We start from the raw sequence: 7,295 nt of genomic DNA on the forward strand, positions 1-7,295 counted from the left end.
AGATAAAACGTTCACAAGAAGACGAAGACTGGGCATTAGGCAATAGACTTTCCTGGAGCAAACAGCTACAAGTTTGCCGTTTCTGTTGAAAATGTGCCTTTCACCTTGTGTTTGCTTCAAATTTCGTCCGAGTTCAAGGCGGCCTTATTTTACAGCCTTATTGAGCTGCAGATGAAAAGAAAAAAAGAAAAAAGGTTGTTACTTGAGAAACACTCCTGAGCCTGCGTCCCTCTCTGGCCATTAATGAAGCATTGTCCCGGTCGCGCCACTTTATCATGATCTATGAATCTCTGATTTTGATGCAATAGAAAACCAATCACTTGCAGCGAGTCTCCAGGCAAAGCATTAGTCATCATGTCTTTGACACCACCTAAGAATTGGGTCATTCTTTTAAATTAAAAGCACTCATTTGTAAATATACACTTGCAGACGAAAAAGACACACTCTGTTCTTATTTTGATGTATGAAAGAATAAAGCAACAGTGCTCAGGTGAATTAATGCCCCGGCCCCAACGCCGGTACGCTCGCATACTGCACCTGTGCGTGGAAACTGAAGGGAGGATGCAGATGATTGAGCACTTTTGCTTGAATCTGGCATTTGTACATTTGTATTCCTTATTAGGATTATTTCTGTGAGCCACTGCATCCTATTCAACACGTCAAAACAAACATTAATGGGCGAGTGCTGCCAGATGCCAATAAGATGCCGATATATCCTCTCTCTTCATTTTCCTTTATCTTATTTTTCATTAAGCCTCTCTTCTCGACATTATTCAGGTATATATCTTTGTTCTCAGCTGGAGAGGCTCAAGTCAAGAAACTTAATCTCTGTTGCTCAATAGAGAGCCTCTGTCATCTGATGGGGTCTGACGGTTATTGAGCACCTGGGGTGTATTCAATAAAACTAAAGTTTGTTCCTGCTTTAGTTCAATAAAGGAGCACTCCGTATCAATTTGCCCACGAGATATATGTCTCGCATAACTGACGGTGAATTGCCAAATGCTCAAGCAAGGATGTCTGAGAAGGTAAATGCATTATTTTTTTTTTTTTTTTTTTTTACTTTATCCAAAGAGACAAACTCAAATTAAACAGAAAGGACTTTTGCACTAGTTTTTTAGTCAGTTGCATCAAAATAATATAAATTAAGGATTTGTTTGGGTTGTGTTCTTTTTGGAAGGAAAAGGTGAAGTTAACAGTGAACGGTGACCTTTAAAGGTACAGTGTTTTCCCACCGGTTACTTCTGCAGATTCACTGTTACTTCATTGCTTTTTTTTGTTGTCCACAGCCGTCAAAACTCCATCGAAACCCTGTCATTTATCTTTCGATATCTGGTCCAGTGCATCTTGACGCCCAGTTCTGCAGCTTTATCCGTAGTCCCAGACCCAATGAGGGGCTAATCTGGTTATTTCTTCCCGATCGATGTCGCTGCGCTGCCTTGGCACACCTATCATTACGGCTGTCTCACTGAGTGAGAGGAAAGGCACCAAACCTCCGGAGCAGCGCGTATGGCCTCAATGCCAGTGAGATTGGCAAGTGTTTTAAGGCGGCCACAAGTTCAGCCTCATCTGAGCTTTTTGTGCCGGTGGGGTGAGCCAATACAGTCACAATAAGAAAACCCTCACACTCAGCCGTGGAGAGGGAAAAGACCATTTCTCCCTGCTGACAATTTTTTCCACACTGGCAAAGCAGTGCTCAGTCCAATAGTGTTGCTCCGGGATAGCTGCAAGTGAGTGTAACAGTGATATTTGTAGGGCTCATTATTGGCATGGGGTGGCAGGAATGACTGTTGGAGTAGAAATGAGGAAGCGAGAAAGGACAGCGGAGGCAGACGCGTACGGTTGTACCACGGTACAGTATGAGGGAGTTGGGGAGTTAGCGGCGGAATGCTAATCGGCCTCTGGGGCGCTGAGCCGCAGCAAATCAACTCCTCAGAGCGGATCATGGCCTGGGCTGACATTAAACCCCCACCCCACCACCCCCACCCCCTCAAACACACATTTTCATCTTACCACTCGCAAGGGGAGAGGAGGTGAGGAAGGAGAGAAGGAAGGAGTGAGAGGAAGTGAGTTTAAGACCAGGTGTGATTATGAGTGTGAGGATCCAAAGAGAGAGTTAACAGAGGAAGAATAAGGTAAGAGAGGCAGACAAAGATTCAGAAAAAAAAGAGCAAGACAAAGAAAAAAAGGGAGGGATTAAGGAGGGAAAAGTTAGTTGTGAAAAACTTTTTGGACATCTTTCCAATCGCCTATTACAGCCCAATTGACTGTTCACTAAGCCCTGCACCCTTTTCTTACAGTTGTTACTCCTGCCAATCTTTTGTATGTGCCCATACACAGTTTCCAGTGATAACTGCGGCACATTTACCACTCAAAATTCTTAGTGATTTTCAAAACAATGGGTCCTTGTTTTCAGACAGTGACAAACAAAAGTAGGATTCTCATTTCTAGCTGTCAACGTTTTTGTGTTTGTTTGTTTAGGTCTTAAGTGAAAACTGACAGTTGCAGCTAGCCACATAATTTAACTAACATTAGTTCCATGAGTCGGTTGATAACTGTAATTTCTTTTCAGATGTTTAAAGCTGCTCCCTTTTTTTAAAAAATTAGAACCATGCAAAAGAACTTGATTGATACATACATGATATTGTGCTAGAAGCCTGAGGTTAAAGCTGCATGAACACATGTAAATGAAGAAACAGCATTGTTCTTGTATCACAGTGTGATGTTAGTTTGTCCTAGTGTTATAATTATGATAAGAAAAACAGTCAATTTTAACACGACCCTATTTAGCTGCTGAGCTTACACAAGCAAGAGTTTAGATTCATGCTTTATTTCTCCTATTGTTCGATCCATTTCTGACACTTTTGTGCTTTTATTTTTAGTGTTAGGGAGTATTACTGTGACTACAGTGACTTTCCTTTAGGCAATGGTCAATTACCTCATGGATTTCTCCATAATTGTTGCATACCTTGTCTACAATTTCATTCATTTTTCTTTTTTTAGTCAGAAGAAAAGTAGTGAGAGAAAGAGGCGAGGGGACGCAGGAATAAAAGCAGTGGGGTAGGAATTAGACCCAAAGTTGGTGGGATCACAAGTGGGTCTCCAGCGACATTTGATCATCTCTGAATATCTGCGTTTCCAATTTTAATCCATTGTCATCTAGATAACATCAAACATTTGATGTAAAACCTCAGCGGGACAACTTTGAATTCTCTGAACGTCCACCGCCACCCCGTCCTCGTCTCGTGGCTGATGCGTCCGCGGGGAAAGGTGATGCCTGTCAAAACGCCACATCCCTGTGACTGTGAGGCGATTTGGAGATAACACGACGGCTTGATCAATTAGAGCGATTGCAGCGCTTTGTGTTTCTGTTCGGGGCGTGACACTGTCCACCTATGAAAGCACCTGGTGTCGGGTAGCGTAGGAAAGCTCGTGGTTTCGCAAAAACGCACACATACACACAGTGGCCAACAATGGAAGACAATGACACACAAACAAATTACTTTGCCTCCGCTCTGTTCTTTCAGGAGACGCGCTTGCATCAGCATGCTGAGCCCACAGCATCCCTTCTCACCTGGGAGCTGTGTTGGACCGCTGAGGTGTGGTAAGATACTACACGCTCCAGGGCGCCCGTGACCTTTGAGTTATGGCCGTCAGAAACTGTGTATATGTGTGTGTGGCAGAGAGAGAGGGAGAGAGACAAAGGGGCAGAAAGACGATGGGAGGAACAGACGGTGTGTGTGCTTTTGTGATTCCACTGACAGTGTAATATTGCAAATGACTTTTTCCTCTAACTAGCATGAGAATCAGTTTTTGTTTATAGCTGCACCTACAGTATGACTGCCCTTACCTGTGCGGAGGCTCGGTGCCCTTTTCTGAACCATAATCATATCCGTACACCGTGTACTGTTCCCATTTACATCCAGGCCCCCTGAGGAATATCAATCGTGGTGGCTGAGCATCTCTCTGTTGCATTCAAGTACTTTAAAAGTGGGGTTACTTTAAGAACCGTGACAGAAGGACATCATTATATTCAGCATGCAAAAAGTCTCTTATCGGAAATAACATTCTACTTATCGTTGTACTCATCAAGTTAATTGCTGTGACCTGGGAACAAGGAAACATTGCAAAAAAAAAAAAAAAAAAAAAAAAAAAAATCCTATCACATGATCCTCGTCAGCAGTTTGCCCACTATCACACTGGATTACTTATCTTTCCGCAGTTGTTGGTGTAATAAGGGAGCTACTGCTGATGTTTCCTGTGCACTCGCTTCTAGTTTAACTCCAAATAAAATGCTATGGGTAGTTAATCTGCTAAACTGGTGGCTTGTATGCAAACTCGTCTGATTGTCTGATCCCTCCTGTTTTCTTTTTTTGTTCCTTTTTTGTTTTGCTGCGTCTGCACATCGTTATAATGATGCAACTGAAATTATCCTTTCACTTCCTCGGCAGAGATGAGTATTTATTTGTTCTAAGTAAGTGAGATTTTTCTTTTTGAGCCTGAGAAATTGAGCCTGAAGAATATCTTCGCAAAGTCTTGTGGTTGTTTTTGAGTATATGAACAAGGTGAATAAATTTCTTCTGCACAGTATCATCAGTATGACTTTGACTACTCTGGAAAAAATGAATCTGTTTCTATCCTTTTAATTTTTTTTTTTTTTAATTTTGTTTGGTATTAACAGGCTGGTGTTGTAAGGCTCCACAGACTCCCTGAAAATAGTTCATGTTTTGTTACTCCCACGCACACAAGAGCAGCGACCGTCTCCCAAAAGATGGAGAGCAATCTGATATCTCAGCAAGCCTGCTTCATTTAAAATATGGTAAAGCCTTCTGCTTTGCTTCTGAGGGATGCTCTCTGTCTCGTGTGTGTGTGTGTGTGTGTGTGTGTGTGTGTGTGTGTGTGTGTGTGTGTGTGTGTGTGTTGCCGTAGCGCCTACGACTCAGGGATGATGCATAGACTCTGACACTTTGACAGATGAACAGATTTAGAGTGCTCGAAGGACCCGAGCCCGTTCAATATAGGCAGGAGCGAGAGTGCGAGTATGTTAGTGTGTTTGCGCGTGTGACTGCTTGTTTATGTGACCCCTGCTAAGATTTGCTAAATGTACAGTTCATGCCGCTTTTATTTCTGCTCATTGATACGTGAAGTTGATGTAATGGGCAGGGATATATACGGTTGTGTCAGTAACGTTTACTGCTCTGGCTGAGCCAAAAGGAAATGCGCTTGTGGTGAGCAGCAAAGGCCGTCTGCAAGCTGATGGAGCCAGGGGATAACCTCCCACCATTACAACTGGTGATGCCCAAACTCACACCCAATCATTACTGTCATCTTCATTATGGCCTGGCAGTTGTCCTGCTTATCTCATCTGATTTTTTTTTTTTTTTATGGCTCTTTTCCACCACAGTAACATTTCCAGGAACTCAAGAACTTTACCAGCCACAGATTCCGAGAACTCTGTGTTGGCTGATTCCACACTTCATAATCCCAAATATTTTTCACTCTGCTTCAAAGATACAACTTGGATTGGTGGTTGAAAAAACCCTGAACTAATGATGTATTCTTGCCACGGTTAAGCGCCTGGGAAAGTATATGTATGAAGGTTATCATCAGTGTGCCTGCCAAATTCTGGAAATTCACATTTTGTCTGACTATCTCTTCATGAAACTCGACAAGCCCAAAAAGATCACTGCAGCCTTGGACTTGCCTGGCTCCAGATTCCCAAATCCTACTGAAGGTGACACAATGAGCTCAGCACACACTCATACACACATACACCAAAAGGATAATAATATATAAAAAAAAAAAAAAAAAGCTCTTGCATCAGTGAGTCGTCATCCCAACTTTTCTCCCCTGGCTATCGGGCTCCAGTCCCCGTGCCCTCATCCGGACACAATGTTCTTCTGTCAAAAACTGCCGAACACAGACAAAACGCTCACTTTGTCTGCCTAAGCAAATAATTACTCCGATTAATTAGCCATGCTGTGGATTGCTGGAGGCAAACACTGGATTTAAAGGAGCTAAAACACAGCAGAAAATAGCTGTAACATCACCACTGGAGGGTGCTGCTCCAGTGACCTTCTCTGACAAAGCCTGGGAAGCTGGATGATGTATAGGATGAGCTGCATTTGGACATGAGGCACTTAACATTCTCTTTCATTCGACTTGTTGCCTCCTCTGCTTCTGAACAGGGCTCATTTCAGCCGTATGATTTTGAATGAATCAGATTACGGGACATATGATGCATGTTAATTTCTAAAAATTTTCTAAAATCATTTTTCTCTCGATGGACAATGCACTATCCATGTGAAGGACAATTTAACAGATCTTTTCCCTTGCCCTGTCCTTTCAGCTGCTAGTTTAGGTGTATCTCACCTCCAACTGTACACCAGCAGCTGTACAGATGTCATCAAAATAAGCTGTTTTGAAGCTGTCGATTGTGTCGACAAACCCTAAGAACCAACGCCCAAATCTTTGCTTCCTTTTAGCTCCACTTGGCGTCTTTCAGCTCATAGTTTGGTTTCATAGCCCGTAACTTCACTGTTTTGGTTCAGACTCACTGCTCTCATGAATGTCATTCCCTATCACAAAATTTCATTGTGATCGCTTTTAGCTAAATAAAGTAGGGTTTTATTTAGCACCAAACAAGAGATAAAATTAGCGACTTGCCGCTACACGTAGCTCAGCCATTTAGCAGCTAAAGAGCCAGTCATTTGGTGTAGAAAGAAACATAAAACACCTCACCAAAACGCTGCTAAAACACCTCAAAACACACCTCTTCAAACCTGCCTACTCTCTTCAACTCAAACACCAGCGCTTAATCATATTTATTTTTATCCAATTACATTTATTTTAATTTATTCTGTATTTTTATGCCTTGCACTTGATTATGTTGTATTTTATGCGTTGTACTTGAATTGAATCTTTTACTGTGTGTTATAAGGTGTCCTGGAGTGCTTTGAAAGGCGCCTCTAAATGAAATGTATTATTATTATTATTATCATGATTGTTATTATTATTGTTAAAAGTAGAATGAATTTTGAATGTACATTTACCAGGTGGCTACAAATGCGTGCTATGTAAATGTGTAACTCGGTTTGCTAACGTCTTTGCCATATCAACTTTCTAAGGTGATAATGGTGTATGTCAGTGTTGTTTGTGCAGCTTGTTACAATGCTGCAAGTGGACAAAAAGGTCATCATAAAGGTGAAAATGTATTATGTTTTTATGATAGCTACTCCCAGTTCCAGTCCGACTCTGATGGTAGGAAATGTATTCAGAATACATCATCTTGTCCGAGG

This window comes from Seriola dumerili, unplaced genomic scaffold (genome assembly GCF_002260705.1).
Source record: "Seriola dumerili isolate Sdu_G_001 unplaced genomic scaffold, Sdu_1.0 BDQW01000309.1, whole genome shotgun sequence".
NCBI classification, from domain to species: domain Eukaryota; kingdom Metazoa; phylum Chordata; class Actinopteri; order Carangiformes; family Carangidae; genus Seriola; species Seriola dumerili.